This window comes from Physeter macrocephalus, unplaced genomic scaffold (genome assembly GCF_002837175.3).
Source record: "Physeter macrocephalus isolate SW-GA unplaced genomic scaffold, ASM283717v5 random_1175, whole genome shotgun sequence".
In the NCBI taxonomy this organism is placed as follows: domain Eukaryota; kingdom Metazoa; phylum Chordata; class Mammalia; order Artiodactyla; family Physeteridae; genus Physeter; species Physeter macrocephalus.
Window position 1 is genome coordinate 3,502 of NW_021146467.1, and position 12,963 is coordinate 16,464.

Below are 12,963 nucleotides of genomic sequence, written 5' to 3' on the forward strand. Positions count from 1 at the left end.
TTCATTTCTCCTCTGCCTTGGGATCCAGCAAGCAGATGCCTCGACCTGACCGCCCCGAGGCCGCCAGCCACAGTCACACGGCCCCCTCGGCCGTGCTCCTGCCTCCCCGCCTCCCATCCCTGCACCTTCAGCACCCCACGACCCCTGGGACCCTGCAGGCCGCTCTCTCCCCTCGCCTCCCAAACCCAACCTGCTCTCTCGTCCTCCGAGCGGGTGAGTGGAGGGGGCCTTCCATTCCTGAAGCTGAGACTCAAAGCTATTTATGGAGCAAGCACCGGGTGGCAGGACCTGGGCGGCCACCGCAGGGCTGGCGCACCCTAATCTGCATACCTGATGGCCACACACAGGTGAGTGGGCAGGAAGCCGGCTGCTTTGCATGGAGGCCACAATGAAGGACTGTCTGAGGGAGACCCGGAAGGACCTGTCCCTCAGGGAGTGTCCTGCTGTCTCAGCACGGATGTTCCTACTTCCACCCTGCCTCCACGGCCCGAGCCCGGTGTGTGGGAGCGTGGGGTGAGCAGACTTGCAGAGGCCCTCACGGGTTTGGGGGTGCCGGGGGAGGTTCTGTCCACGTGAGGGGCCTGCCCTGGCGCAGGCTGGACTCTGCCACTCCCAGGTGGCCCCTTAGGCCCTTGGGTCCAAGTACCAGGCCCACAGCATCTACCGAGAGGCAGGGCCCTGAGCAAGCTGGGGTGGGGAGGGGGCGTGGCCCTCAGCCCAGCGATCCTGAGCCTTCTGTGTTTTGGGTGGAAGGGCAATGCCTCAGGTACTCCCAAGGCTTGCTGGCTAAAAATGCCACGGAGGAACGGCGGCCCCCGTGGTGGGGGTGCTTGTGTGGCGCCCAGCAGCATGGGCGGAGAGGACCTGCTGCAAGCCCCCAGCCCGGGAGCCCGCGACTCTGAACCCAGGTAAGCGGTCCCAGCCGGCCTGGTGCTGGGACCTCAGTGGCCTCGGCGGCCACACCGTGAGTGAGCAGCTCTCGTAAGGGCCATGTGGGTTCGTGAATGCATCTCCCCGCCCCTGGAAATGTGGTCCAAGGGGCTAATTCTGGGTACTGCTGCGGGAAGGGGGCTGCGCCGTGGCCAAGGGCAGCAGGGGTGTCTGAGGACAGGGGGCTGAAGGCTGAGCCGGGGCAATGGCAGGAAGAGTCCCCACGAGCAGCCTGCTAGGCCGGTCCCCCTCCCCCGCGGCAGGGCCTGGCTCCACCCGGTCACCTGAGGCCTGAGCTGGGGCCCCCCCTCCCGCTGCTGGGGCGGGATCCCGGCAGGCCTGTCCGATTACCTGCCGTGGTGAAGACGGGGGTCCTGCCCTGATGTGGACGCCCGTGCCCCCCACGACCACACCGAGGCCACACAGCAGCTGAATGTCCAGGAACTAAAGCGGCCAAGAGCCCTGAGCATTATTGCATATGTCCCCCCATAAGCGGGCAGTGGGCTCTTTGCCACGCCTGAGGACGGGAGGCTCGGGAGGGAATACTGGCGCGGTCTCCGTCCACTCCCCAGTTGGAGGAGACAACGGAGGAAGCGGGAGTATGGCCAGGGCAAGTCCTCCGGGTCCCCTGCCGGGCCCTCTGCACCGGCACAGCTCCATCCAGATGGAGAGCGCCAGGCTCTGTCCCACTACCTGCTGGCCCTGCAAGTCGAGTTGCTCGGAATCGGGCACTCCAACAGGACCGGACGCCAGCCCCAAGACCTCATTCACACGGCCCTCATCCTGCCCTCCAGGCTCCCAGCCTCCTCACCACAGCGGCGGGGCAGGCCGGGGCTGGGATGTGCCCAGCACCTGCTGCAGGGACTACACCCAAGGAACCATGCATTAGGTCATAGCCGCCCGGGAGGGAAGCGGCCCCGTGAAGAATTGCCAGGCAATGTCTGCCAGCCCTGCCCAGCAGGACGGGTCCTGATTCAGGGCAGTCAGGGCCGCGGGGGTCCAACCAAGAGGCCTCTCCCTTCCCTCCCTCCAGCAGCACGTGGGAAAGCTGGGCTGTGGCGGCCCAGAGGCATCCTCCCTGCATCCCACAGGCCTGGACTATCCTGGCCAAATGCTCTTGTCTCCTTAGGTGCCACCCATCTTTCGGTGGGCAGCAAAAGACACCCTGCTCTGTGTCAGGCCTGGCCCTCCTGGGCTTCCTTCTCCCCCGGGAACAGAGCTGAAAAACGTCTGGAATCACACACATGTGATTCAGACCTCTCCACCACGTTCTGCCGGTGTGACTTTGGACAAGTGCCTCGGTTTACTCATCTGTGGAATGGGAGCGATAGTAGCTCCCTCGTGGGTGGTGGTAGGGATTCAATGAGCTGCTGCTCAAAGCACGCAACACAGGGCCTGCACGTCCTAAGCGACCAATAAAGACGCCTGTGGTCATTATGCTGACTGCCGGTGTTAGAGTCACCCTCCAACCCGGCTAAAACCAAGTGCTTTCTCTCCTCTGAAGTCCATCTGCCCCAGGCTGCGCAGAGAAAACCTCACAGCACCACCGTGCTCACGGTTCACCGCCCCACCAGCTCCCTGGAGCCCGTTTCTGATTAGACAGAGGAAACCCAAGTTCCCCAAAGCGCCGCGAAAAGCGGCCACTAGGAAGCTGGTTCCTTCACTGTGGAAAACTACTGCAGCTCCTAGCGGCTCCAGACAGAAACCGGCCCCATCACCAAGTCTGACCTTGGCAGCAGGGGCCTCCGGGCACCCACATGGCGGATGCGGCCTGCACCCCGCTGCCTGATGGGCTCCTCCCCCCCCCCCCCCCCCCCGATTCCACAGCGCCCAGGCTTGCTCCTCCGGGTTGGAAATCTCAGCATCTGCCTAGGTTTTCCCGTCGGCGGCCAAGTGTGCCCACTGGGTGCAGAGGGTGGGCCCCTCGTTTCCATCCTCCCTCAGCCTCCGCCTGCACCCAGGGGCGCCCGGTCTTCCAGCGCCGGCTCTGCGCCCCACGCGGGGACCTCGCGTCGCGGGGCGGGGACAGGGGCGTGGCCCGTATCGCCCAGGCTGGGACCAGTCCCTCGCGCCCACCCAGTAGCTCGGCCCGCGGGGCCGGCCCCACCCCCCCCCCCCGATTCCACAGCGCCCAGGCTTGCTCCTCCGGGTTGGAAATCTCAGCATCTGCCTAGGTTTTCCCGTCGGCGGCCAAGTGTGCCCACTGGGTGCAGAGGGTGGGCCCCTCGTTTCCATCCTCCCTCAGCCTCCGCCTGCACCCAGGGGCGCCCGGTCTTCCAGCGCCGGCTCTGCGCCCCACGCGGGGACCTCGCGTCGCGGGGCGGGGACAGGGGCGTGGCCCGTATCGCCCAGGCTGGGACCAGTCCCTCGCGCCCACCCAGTAGCTCGGCCCGCGGGGCCGGCTCCGCCCGCGCTCCCCTCCCCGAGGTGTCTGGAGCGCGGCTGGCGCGAACAAAGCCCTGCCGCCCGCGAGAAACTTCTGTTCAAGACGATTTCCTCCTTGACTCAGCGGCAGCGGCATCCGCCGCAGGTGGGGGCCCCGCCTCAGGCCTGCAGCTCCGGGAGGCTCATCTGTCCCTGGTGCGACTCTCGTGGCTTGCGCCCGCGTGCGCGCCCGGCCACCTGCCCCGGCCACTAGCCCTGGCCGCTCCCTCCACCCCCGCCTGACCCCAGCCACCATCCGTCCCCTCCCCCACGGCCCGCCTCCTCGGAAGCTCCCCGCCTGGGGAGCCGGCAGCTAGAGGGGGCGCATTGTGCAGCCGATTCCCTGGAGGCAGGCGGGGTGTGGGGTGCTGGTCCGCGCTCGGTCCCGCCCTCCCGGCCGCGGAGGGGCTTGGGGCGCACTGCCGGCGCCCCGAGTCCCGCCCCGCGCGGCCTCCCCGATCCCCTGGTCCCCGCCCAACGTCTGAGGGCACCTGCCGCGCTCCTGCCATCAGCAGGTCTGGGCCCGGCGCACCTGGGCGGCGCGCCCACGAAGGTGCCCTGACCCTCCGCGGCCCACGCTGCCCCGAGCACTCACCGTCCAGAGGGCCCAGCCGCCGCGCTGCGAACCAAGCTCTGGCTGCTGCTCTGCGCCCACTCCGGCTTCATTCATCCGCTCCCGGGCCCGCCCCGCCGCGGGGAGGAGGCTGCCCGGCCTCACCTACTCCGGCCAATGGCTGTGCCGAGAGGGCTGGGGCCGCCCCGCCCCCCAGGGCCCGCCCCCCCGGGCCCGCCCACTGAGCGGTGACAGAGGCCTGAGTGCGCGGCTGGGGAGGGAGCTGGCGAGGGGCGGGGCCCGGGGCCGGAGCAGGGAGGAGGGGGCGCGAGACCCGACGGGGCGAAGGGAGGAGGGGCGGGGGCTGGGACGCCCCTCCATCCCCCAGGTCGCCGCCGCACGGGCGCCGGCGCGCGCCTTCGCTGACTAATTCCTCCCAACCCCAGGAGACCCCGATCTCCGAGCTACAGGCTGGGAAACCGAGAGCCGAGCGGTGAAGCGTGCTCTCCAGGCCGCGCGACTACTCAGTTTCGAGCTGACTCGGAATTGAAGCAGGGCGTGTAGGGCCGAGACCTTGGGAGAGGACGTGGGAGGGAGGGAGTTTCCCGCACTACCCCTTCGGCAAGGCCACCTGTGGCCAGGTGGGGGCCGGGGCAGAGGCGCAGGAGCGGTCTGGACCCAGGTCCGGGCTGGGACGCCCACCTGGGAGCGGCCGCTCTGGTGGGCCCAGGCGCCCGTGGGAGTTGGGAATGCGGGTTTGGGGACGTGCCCTGGGCGCATGGTGAGGCCAGCACCTTCCCCTGGGGAATCCACTGTTTTCCGTCTGTTGCCTTTTCAGTAAAACGATCCTCTTTTGACGTCAGCGCTGATGTCAGGAGCGGGGGAGGCACCAGACACACTGCCCTCAACAGGGGGGCCTGTTTGAATCCTCCCAACATTCCTGCTGTGTGACCTTGAACACAGTGCTTAATTCCTCTGAGCCTCAGTTTCCTCATCTGTGAAAGAGGAGTGATGATGGAGCTTCCTTAAAGGGCTGTTGAAAGCATTGAATGAAATAAAACAGGGCCAGAGGTTGGCCTATGTAAGGGCTCATAAGAGCTGCCAAGAAGTGACATATTAATAGCTGATCACAATAACACGCCACAATTTTTCCTTTTTATTTTCCTTAAAATCAATTTATTTTATAAAGAAGCCTACAAAAGTCAACCGTGTGTGTGTGTGTGTGTGTGTGTGTGTGTGTGTATTTGAATCCTGAGATAAGTTGGGTAAGGGAGTAATGACCAGTGTGACCTTAGCCTGGTAAAGCCCATGAAACCACAAAGGAGATGCAAGAGGCTGGCCTCTTCCTGTGCGGGGGTGGGGAGTCAGAGCCAGAGAAGGAGGTGCTGGGGCTTATGGGAGAATGTCCCGCTCACACAGTTAATTGTGAAATGCTCTTCCTTCAGTGCTGGGCTTTTGCCCACTCACATCTGGTCCTGGGAGTCCCTGGTGATGTCTGCAGGGCTCCCGGCCACCTCCACGCCTCCAGTCCTGGAAGCTGGGGCGAGATCCAGTTACTCCTAGAAGACTGGTCTCCGCTCCTGGCACTGCCCTTTAAGAGTAAAAAACCAGGGCTTCCCTGGTGGCGCAGTGGTTGAGAGTCCGCCTGCCGATGCAGGGGAACTGGGTTCGCGCCCCGGTCCGGGAGGATCCCACATGCCGCGGAGCGGCTGGGCCCGTGAGCCGTGGCCGCTGAGCCTGCGCGTCCGGAGCCTGTGCTCCGCAACGGGAGAGGCCACGACAGTGAGAGGCCCGCGTACCGCAAAAAAAAAAAAAAGAGTGAAAAACCAGCAACTGTTGTTCCTGGATGGAGAAGTTCCCTCCAAGAGGATGAGGAACTGCTGGGGAGTCGGCTGTTCTGCCTGGCAGAGGAGGCTGCTGGGAGTGGACAGGTGCCCGCTCCACGAAGATTTCCCCATGAGGACAGGGAATTGAGCTGCCCTGCAGACCTGGGCTCAGTGTGGAAATTGCTGGGAGCAGCATTTCCCAGGAGAGCCGAATGGAGATGCCTTTTGTAGGTAGTGAGCTCCCCATCACGGGAGGTGTGTGAGCAGAACTAGCCGATCTTCTGATGCTGATACTGTGAAAGCATTTCAAATGTCAGAAGCAGGATCAGACTTGGTGTTTCCAAACTTCATTTTGGATTTTATTCCTTGAAGCCATTATTTACACTTTTTTTCCCTCTGAACAATTTATGTATTTTACTAAAAGAGTGAGTTTAGTTTTAAAAAGGTAAATCTGTGTCATTACCATAGAGAGGTTACCATAAAAAATAGATAAAAGAGAAAGTGGTATTTGATTTTAGCCGAATACTGCTGCCTGCGAAGGGCCCCTGAGCCTTAGACCTGCTCTTTCCTTGTTTGTGAGGGGACACTGGTGGGTGTCAGACAGGTGCTGGAGATGGGCTGTCACTAACAAGATGTTTTCTTGGATGTGACCGGCACAGAGAAACGAGAGGGTGGAAGGATCCAGCTCCCTTTGGGGCATTGCCTCCATTGCCCAAAGGCCACAGAGGCCCTCATCCGCCCTGGGGGGAAACACTGGCCCCGAGGCCCCCGAGGAGCCTTGTCTTGTTGGGCCGTGTCTGCACCAGGGACCCTCCCACAGGACTCGGCTACAGGCACAATTTGAAAGGTAAATCGGGAACGAACGTTTCAGGTGTATTAATGCAAAACGCAGATCTCTGGTGCTCAAGGCTATAACCCCGAGCTCAGACATCTTGAGGGACCCGGGGAACACCTGTGCGCCCTGGGACCACGTGCTGTGCAGCCTGCCACGGGGGCAGCCCCGGATGTCAAGGGGTCCAAGATCTAGCTCGGACCCTGGCCACCAGCACTGTGGGGTCGGGAGACTCTGTCCTCGCCTTGGAGGAGCTAGGAGGCGTGGGGGGAGGCCCAAGAGGTCACCCGCAGAGCACAGCAGCCTTTGAGAACAAGGGCAGCCTGATAAAGTGTCCTGGGACATTCTGAACTGGGTAAGTTCTATCCCGGTGGGGCTTTGTCTGCAGAGGAAGTCATTAAAAGGGAAAGAAAGCACGAACGCAGGTCCCGCTGGCTCCCCTCTGCTGCCTGTCCCGGCAGCTCTAGGGGGCTCAGAGCAGGCGCTTCACATTTTATGGTCAATCATTGTCCTCTGGCGTAGGGTTTGGAGCCCCTCCCCGCAAGAACTGAAATGGAGGAGCTGGTGCGGACACACCCCCTCTCTCCATGGACTTCGACTGGCTCTATGGACATCTCACTTTGGGGAAAGTGTGTCTCCTCCTGAGATCAGAAGAGAGGTGAAGAGAGAGACACAGAAACTTTCTCCATGTCGTCGGAAACAGGAAGCTCCCCCGCTGCCACACGAGACTTGACACCCCAGTCCGGTGGTCTGGCCTGGAAAAGGGACCATCAGACATGGTATCTGAAAACAACATAGTTTAGCTAGCGTGCTTTATCTGAAGAACACTTAAAATCCTATGTTCACGTCTATGTTGGTGCATTTCGCATATGTATCAGTGGTGTCATTTGAAACTGCCCGTGTTCTTCCTTTTTGGACTTCCCAAGATGCCCGTTTCCACCTAATGACAATTGACACCATATCTCAGATGAAAACATGTTGCAACAAAGTAGGCTGGTTTCACTGTTTCGCATGAGAAAGGATTTTGCTGAAGTTAGTTAAGGAGGACAGGCTTGGTTACAGACTGGCTGTGTGAGCTGTTGTGATCTGTTAGACGCTATGGCCAGGTGAAGATGATTATGCAGTGCGGTCCAGGTGTGGGCTGACAGCTGGCTTACCAAAGAAGAGAATCATGAGGTCAGAGTGGTCCCAGGAAGAGACTCAGCTCAGAGACGTCCAAACGTCCTGGAAGGCAGAGCTTCATGGGGGATTAAGCTTGTCAGCTGAGAGGAGGGCATGGGCCACTGGGAGGGTCTTTGGTAGCAAGAGCCTACGGAGGGTCAAACCGTTTCCTGTCCTCAAAGTTGTAATTCCACCCTAGGCGGGGAGAGCCCCTTTGGAGCAGAGCCGAAGGCTCTGGACTCTGCATGGCCGCCTGCTGACCTTTCCCTGGGTCACTTTATCAGCTTTCTGCACCTCTCACAGCGCTCAGTGCCGCGTTGGGGGTGCGCAGGCCCTCCCCTCAAGCTGCCACCGTCATGGCAGGATCTCCGTGCTCCGACAGCACTGCCTTGCTGACCTCTGATGTGAACTGAGATGTCGGCCTCGCGGGGCCGGGACACCGTCCAGCTCGGTGCAAACGCCTGCTGGCTGGGCCAGGCAAATTGTGAAGGGCCGACTCGGGGCCACGAACCTCCCCACTGTTCCTCACTCTTTGTGGCTCCCCAGCAAGGCGACTCTCGGAGTTTCAATTCCATCTTTGTCTTTTCTAGAGTATCTGCGGCCTTTGAAGGCAGCTGCTGGGGAATCTGACTCCCCTGCACAGGCCCCGGGCATTCTCCCAAAACGCTGGTGGATGGGGGAGGCTCTCCCTGGGATTACAGATTCACAGATAAATCACACGGAGTGACACGCGTTTACCGTCCCAGCCCAGGCTGCCCTTCTGGCGGCGGTGATGGGAGTTTTGGGCCCAGGAGAACAGAGACCCTCATTCACAAGCACTTACTTGGATCTGGCTTATTCCGCCGGTGATAACTCAGGCGTCTGGGCAGGCAGATGCGGGCGGTGTCATGTTCTCTTTAGAAGCCACCAGCTGGAAATTGCTCAGAGAGCCTGGAGATAGAGATTAGGTTTTGAGTAGAAAAAGATGGAGTCTGGACTTCCCCGCCCTCCCTTAGAGCCCTGAGCCCTAAGGACACCATCTGAGGACACCCGGGGCACCCTAAGTTCCAGGAAAGGCAGACAGCAGAGTGAGGAGAAGCCCCCCTCCGTGCTGGGGGCTCCACGGCACAGGCGTTGCCGAAACTGCGGGAAAGGACGTGCCAGGTCCTCCGGCGCCCGCAGAGCCCAACACTGTCCAGACCCAGGCCTCGGCTGCCCAGAATTTCCCTATAAAAATCATTTGAGGGCTTCCCCGGCGGCGCAGTGGTTGAGAGTCCGCCTGCCGATGCAGGGGACGCGGGTTCGAGCCCCGGTCCGGGAGGATCCCACATGCCGCGGAGCGGCTGGGCCCGTGAGCCATGGCCGCTGAGCCTGCGCGTCCGGAGCCTGTGCTCCGCAACGGGAGAGGCCACGACAGTGAGAGGCCCGCGTACCGCAAAAAAAAAAATAAATAAATAAATAAATAAATAAATCATTTGAATTTCATTGTGGACCCACTTGTGCGGTCTTTCTGCATCCGCTTCCATAGAGGCACGTGTCTTTGCCAGGCGGAGGGCATGGGAACGGCCCAGGCCTGCCCAGTGCCCGCCCTGCCAGTATGAGGGTGGAGGTGGGGTCAGAAGGTCCACCTGGTGGAGACTTCACATTCCGGAAGGACCCCACTTCAGGTGAGTCGCTACATTAGCTTCAAGCACAGCTATGTATGCATCGCGGGGTCCATCATGGCAGAGAGACGCCCGCCAAAGCTCCCACCTGTAATGCACAATGTTATTCAACCCTATAACTGCCTCGTGACTAGGAAGATTATATTGCATCGAGGGTGTTTTTTTGTTACAGACAATAAACGCAGACCTTCAAATTATGAACAACTATTTGCTGCGCTGCTTGGGCCTTTCTCCGTGTTTTATTTGGGTGGGAATCTCAGCAAACCGTGCTACTGAGACCCCTCCCTGGGCCTCTTCACCCCCAGGCTGCTACCTCCCCAGGAGCAAATGCCCTGCTACTCATGACAACCAGCAGAAAAGAGCGTCAGACCGTGGAAGGGAGGGAGAGACCCAGGCGGCCGAGAGGCAGGGGCCTCTGCTTCTCCAGTGGAGCCGGGGTGGATGGTCCTGCTCTCGGCCTCCAGATTCCCCCGTGCCCCTCCTGCCCCGTCCTTCCCTCGTTCAGTGGCCTTGTCCCGTGTCCCCCACTGGCCTGGTGCTGGAGCTCACACCCCCCTGCCTGGATCCTGGCTCCCTGCCCGGCCTGCCCCACCACCCCACCTAACCCTCACCCTAACCCTCACCCTACCAATGCTCCGCCTGCCGTGTCCACTCCAGCCAGGACCTTCCTCTCGCCAGGGTACCCTGCAGGTCGTCCCCCCCCGCCCCCCGTGCCTTGGCACTTACAGTGTTCTTGAAAGCTTCCTCCTTTGTTGACTTTGCAAATCTCTACCCCGCCTCCTCCAGGAAGTCCTCCAGAACCACTTGTCCTCTCTTCTCTCTTCTTCACCCCTGGAAGCCAATGTATTGCTGGGCTCTGTAGTTCTGTAAAGAGGGCCCCAGTGTCCCTTCTGCTCAGGATGGCTTTATCAGGGTCCCAGAACTGTGACCCGGGATGGCCCCTTCCTGCTGACCACACTCACTGAGTCACCAGGAGTGGCCGAGCCAGGGCGGAGTGGCCTGAGCCCTTGACCCACCTTCCTCCCCCACCCAGGACTTTTTTGACCTCCAGAGGGGCAGCCACGGCCAGATATCCTGGTTGGCCCTGCTCCAACCTGCTGACAGGTGCCCAGGCCTGAGAGCCCCTCCCCTGGAAAATGAGAGACAAATTCCCATCTGAGAAGCCAAGCTCCAGGGGCTGCAACGACAAGGCTGTAGCTGCTGCTGCCCTGGGGCAGTTCCCGGGGTGGGGTGGGGGGCTGGGAGTTTGCTGGGAGGGAGACGCCACCTCTGGGGGCGCTGCCACCCAGGTCCTGACAAGTGCTTGTGTTGTGGCCTTGATGCTGGTGTTGACATGGCTCTGGGGAAGCTGGAAAGGAGGGCCAAGTGTGGCTCCAGGCCGGCGGGGGTGGCAAGGCTGCAAGTGGGGCCGGGAGAGCCAGACGGGCGCTGTGGACGCAGGCAGGGGCACTGCCAGCCCTGGGCGGGCGGGGTCTGACTCCTCGGAGGGCCTGGGGTTTGCGAGGAGACAGAGCCGCTGCATCTGGACGAGAGATGGGGCTGGTCAGGCCTGCGGCCGGGAGAAGGGTGTGTGCGTCCCCGACTGGCCCTCTCCAAGCCTCCGGGGCCTGGCCAAGGCCACTGGAAGGGCTACCGGGGGCGTTAGGAGAGAGCGCCCAGGGGCATAAAAGAGGGGTGCCTCCTGGTCCCCGAGATTCCTTCCGGGGAGGTGTCTGCTGTCTTTGGGGCCTGGGAAGCCTGGCAGCCACCCGGACCCCGTCCAGCTTGTACCAGCTTACTCTGACCTGAACGGGCCAGTCAGTGGGCGAGGCGGGTTCAAGTGAGTTCTCAGGGAGGGTGAAAGACATCTAAACCCACTTAGTGGTGAGGAAATCTTTCCAAAACTCTCCACGATTGTGTGGCCCGTGGCCAGCGCCCTGCACAGGAACTGGGCCCTTTCCCACTTGGGAGAGCTCTCATTTTCTCATTCCAGGGTAGAAACGCGATTTTCTGGCTCACTGAGAGGCCTGAATGTTCTATTAAACCCCAGGAACACGCAGACCCAGAGGGGATTTGAAGAGCCGGCTCAATTTCCGGGTCCCAGATGACTTGATCACCGCAGGAAGTGGGGTGGCTGGTGGCTCCGCGGGGCCGGAGGGTGCCCGTGTGTGCAGGCCCCGCGAGGCGTCTCCGGGGCTGTGCGCGGCCTGCACAGGCACCCCCGCGGGCCGCCCGCCTTCCCCGCCCCGTGGCTCCTCCCTCGCCCGGGCTGGGGCCAGGCCTGTCGGATGCCCTCTGCAGCCACACCTCTCATTCCCACAGACCCTTCCAGACGCCCCTGGCTGGGGCAGCAGCCCCCGTGAGGTCACCTCTGAACCTGGGCACCTTGGTGACCGTGGCTGGGTCCCCACATCCTCCTCCTGTGCAGATGCCACCCCCATGCCGCCCCTGCTGCTCTGGGCTCCATCCAGCCCCGGAGGCCCGACAGGCCCCGCCCATCATCCGCCATCCCCAAACCCCTCGCGTGCTTTCCCCTGGAGGCCCCCCTCCGGTGGCACCTCCTGGGAACTCATCCCCCCGCCCTCCAAGGCCTCACCAGCCTGGTGCCCTTTGTCACTCCTCTCTGTGCCCTTGGCCTCAGAGCGGGCGCTGCCGTGGCTCAGGGCAGCTTCTTTCCTCTGTCCACGTGCCCCAAACCTGTGTCCCCACCAGGCGTCCTCCCACTTCTCCTCGCGGAGGCCTGTGGTCCTGCGAGGTGTCCACGTGGGTCTCTTCAGTGGTCCCCCAGATGCGGCCCTGGCCCAGGACCCCCTCCTCGGACCCCGACTGGCTCAGTGAATCTGCTCAAGAGAGAGCCCGAGTCCCCGCTGCCCACACCCAGGCTTCGTTCGCTTCCCCTGTTCCCCGTCCTGCACCTGGCCCATCACCTCTGCTTGCCGCTGTCCCCGTGGGTCCCCTGGCCAGATCTGTGTGCCTCTGTGCAGCGCTTGCGTCCGGGATTCCAGCTCAGGGGCTGTGCTGGCCACCAGTGCAGACAGAACCCTGCATTTCATCAGGAAAATCGACCAACCTCTCTTCTGCACGCTGTCTGCACCCCATGTGTTGTCCCAGCCCTGCCCTCCCCAGTGTCCAACTGCCAGGGCTCCCCAGAGCCCCCAGACCCCTGGGCCAGGATGTCCCACACCCCTCATCAGGCCAGTTCCATTTGCTCCCTCCCCGGCCCCGCTGATCTCCCGCCCCCGCCAGGCTTTATTCTCCCCTTGGCTCTCTGTGTCTCTGTCTCTATCCCTCTTGTTTGTCTCGCGCTCTGCCTCCCGTTTGTCCCAGGCATCTTATTTATCGCAAGATCAACGTTATAACCACGTTAAAGGATATTTTTAAAGGAGAACCGTTCACTCATGGCTCCGCACGCCCACAGCGGCTGCGTTCCCGTGTCCACGACCTCTCCAGTCCTGGCTGGTGACGGCCACTTTCGCATCACACAGCTTGAGAGACACCCTCTCCTGACACTGTGTCCACATTTCCCCGCTGCTCCATCCCTGTCACCAGTGTGGTCCCGTCCTCATGCTGATGGCCACGCCCTGGCGTGGACACGGGGCTGGGGCCCTTCTCCCT

General features: G+C 62.0%; 1 long non-coding RNA gene across 1 annotated transcript; it reads right to left on the bottom strand.

Moving 5' to 3' along the window:
- Window positions 1-5,530: 5,530 nt before the first annotated feature.
- On the bottom strand, window positions 5,531-10,203 carry LOC114485370 (uncharacterized). The gene is made up of 3 exons (XR_003678834.2): window positions 10,096-10,203; window positions 8,550-8,656; window positions 5,531-7,874 (listed from the first exon to the last, which is right to left on the bottom strand). It is a non-coding gene; the product is annotated as an uncharacterized lncRNA (long non-coding RNA).
- Window positions 10,204-12,963: the final 2,760 nt, after the last annotated feature.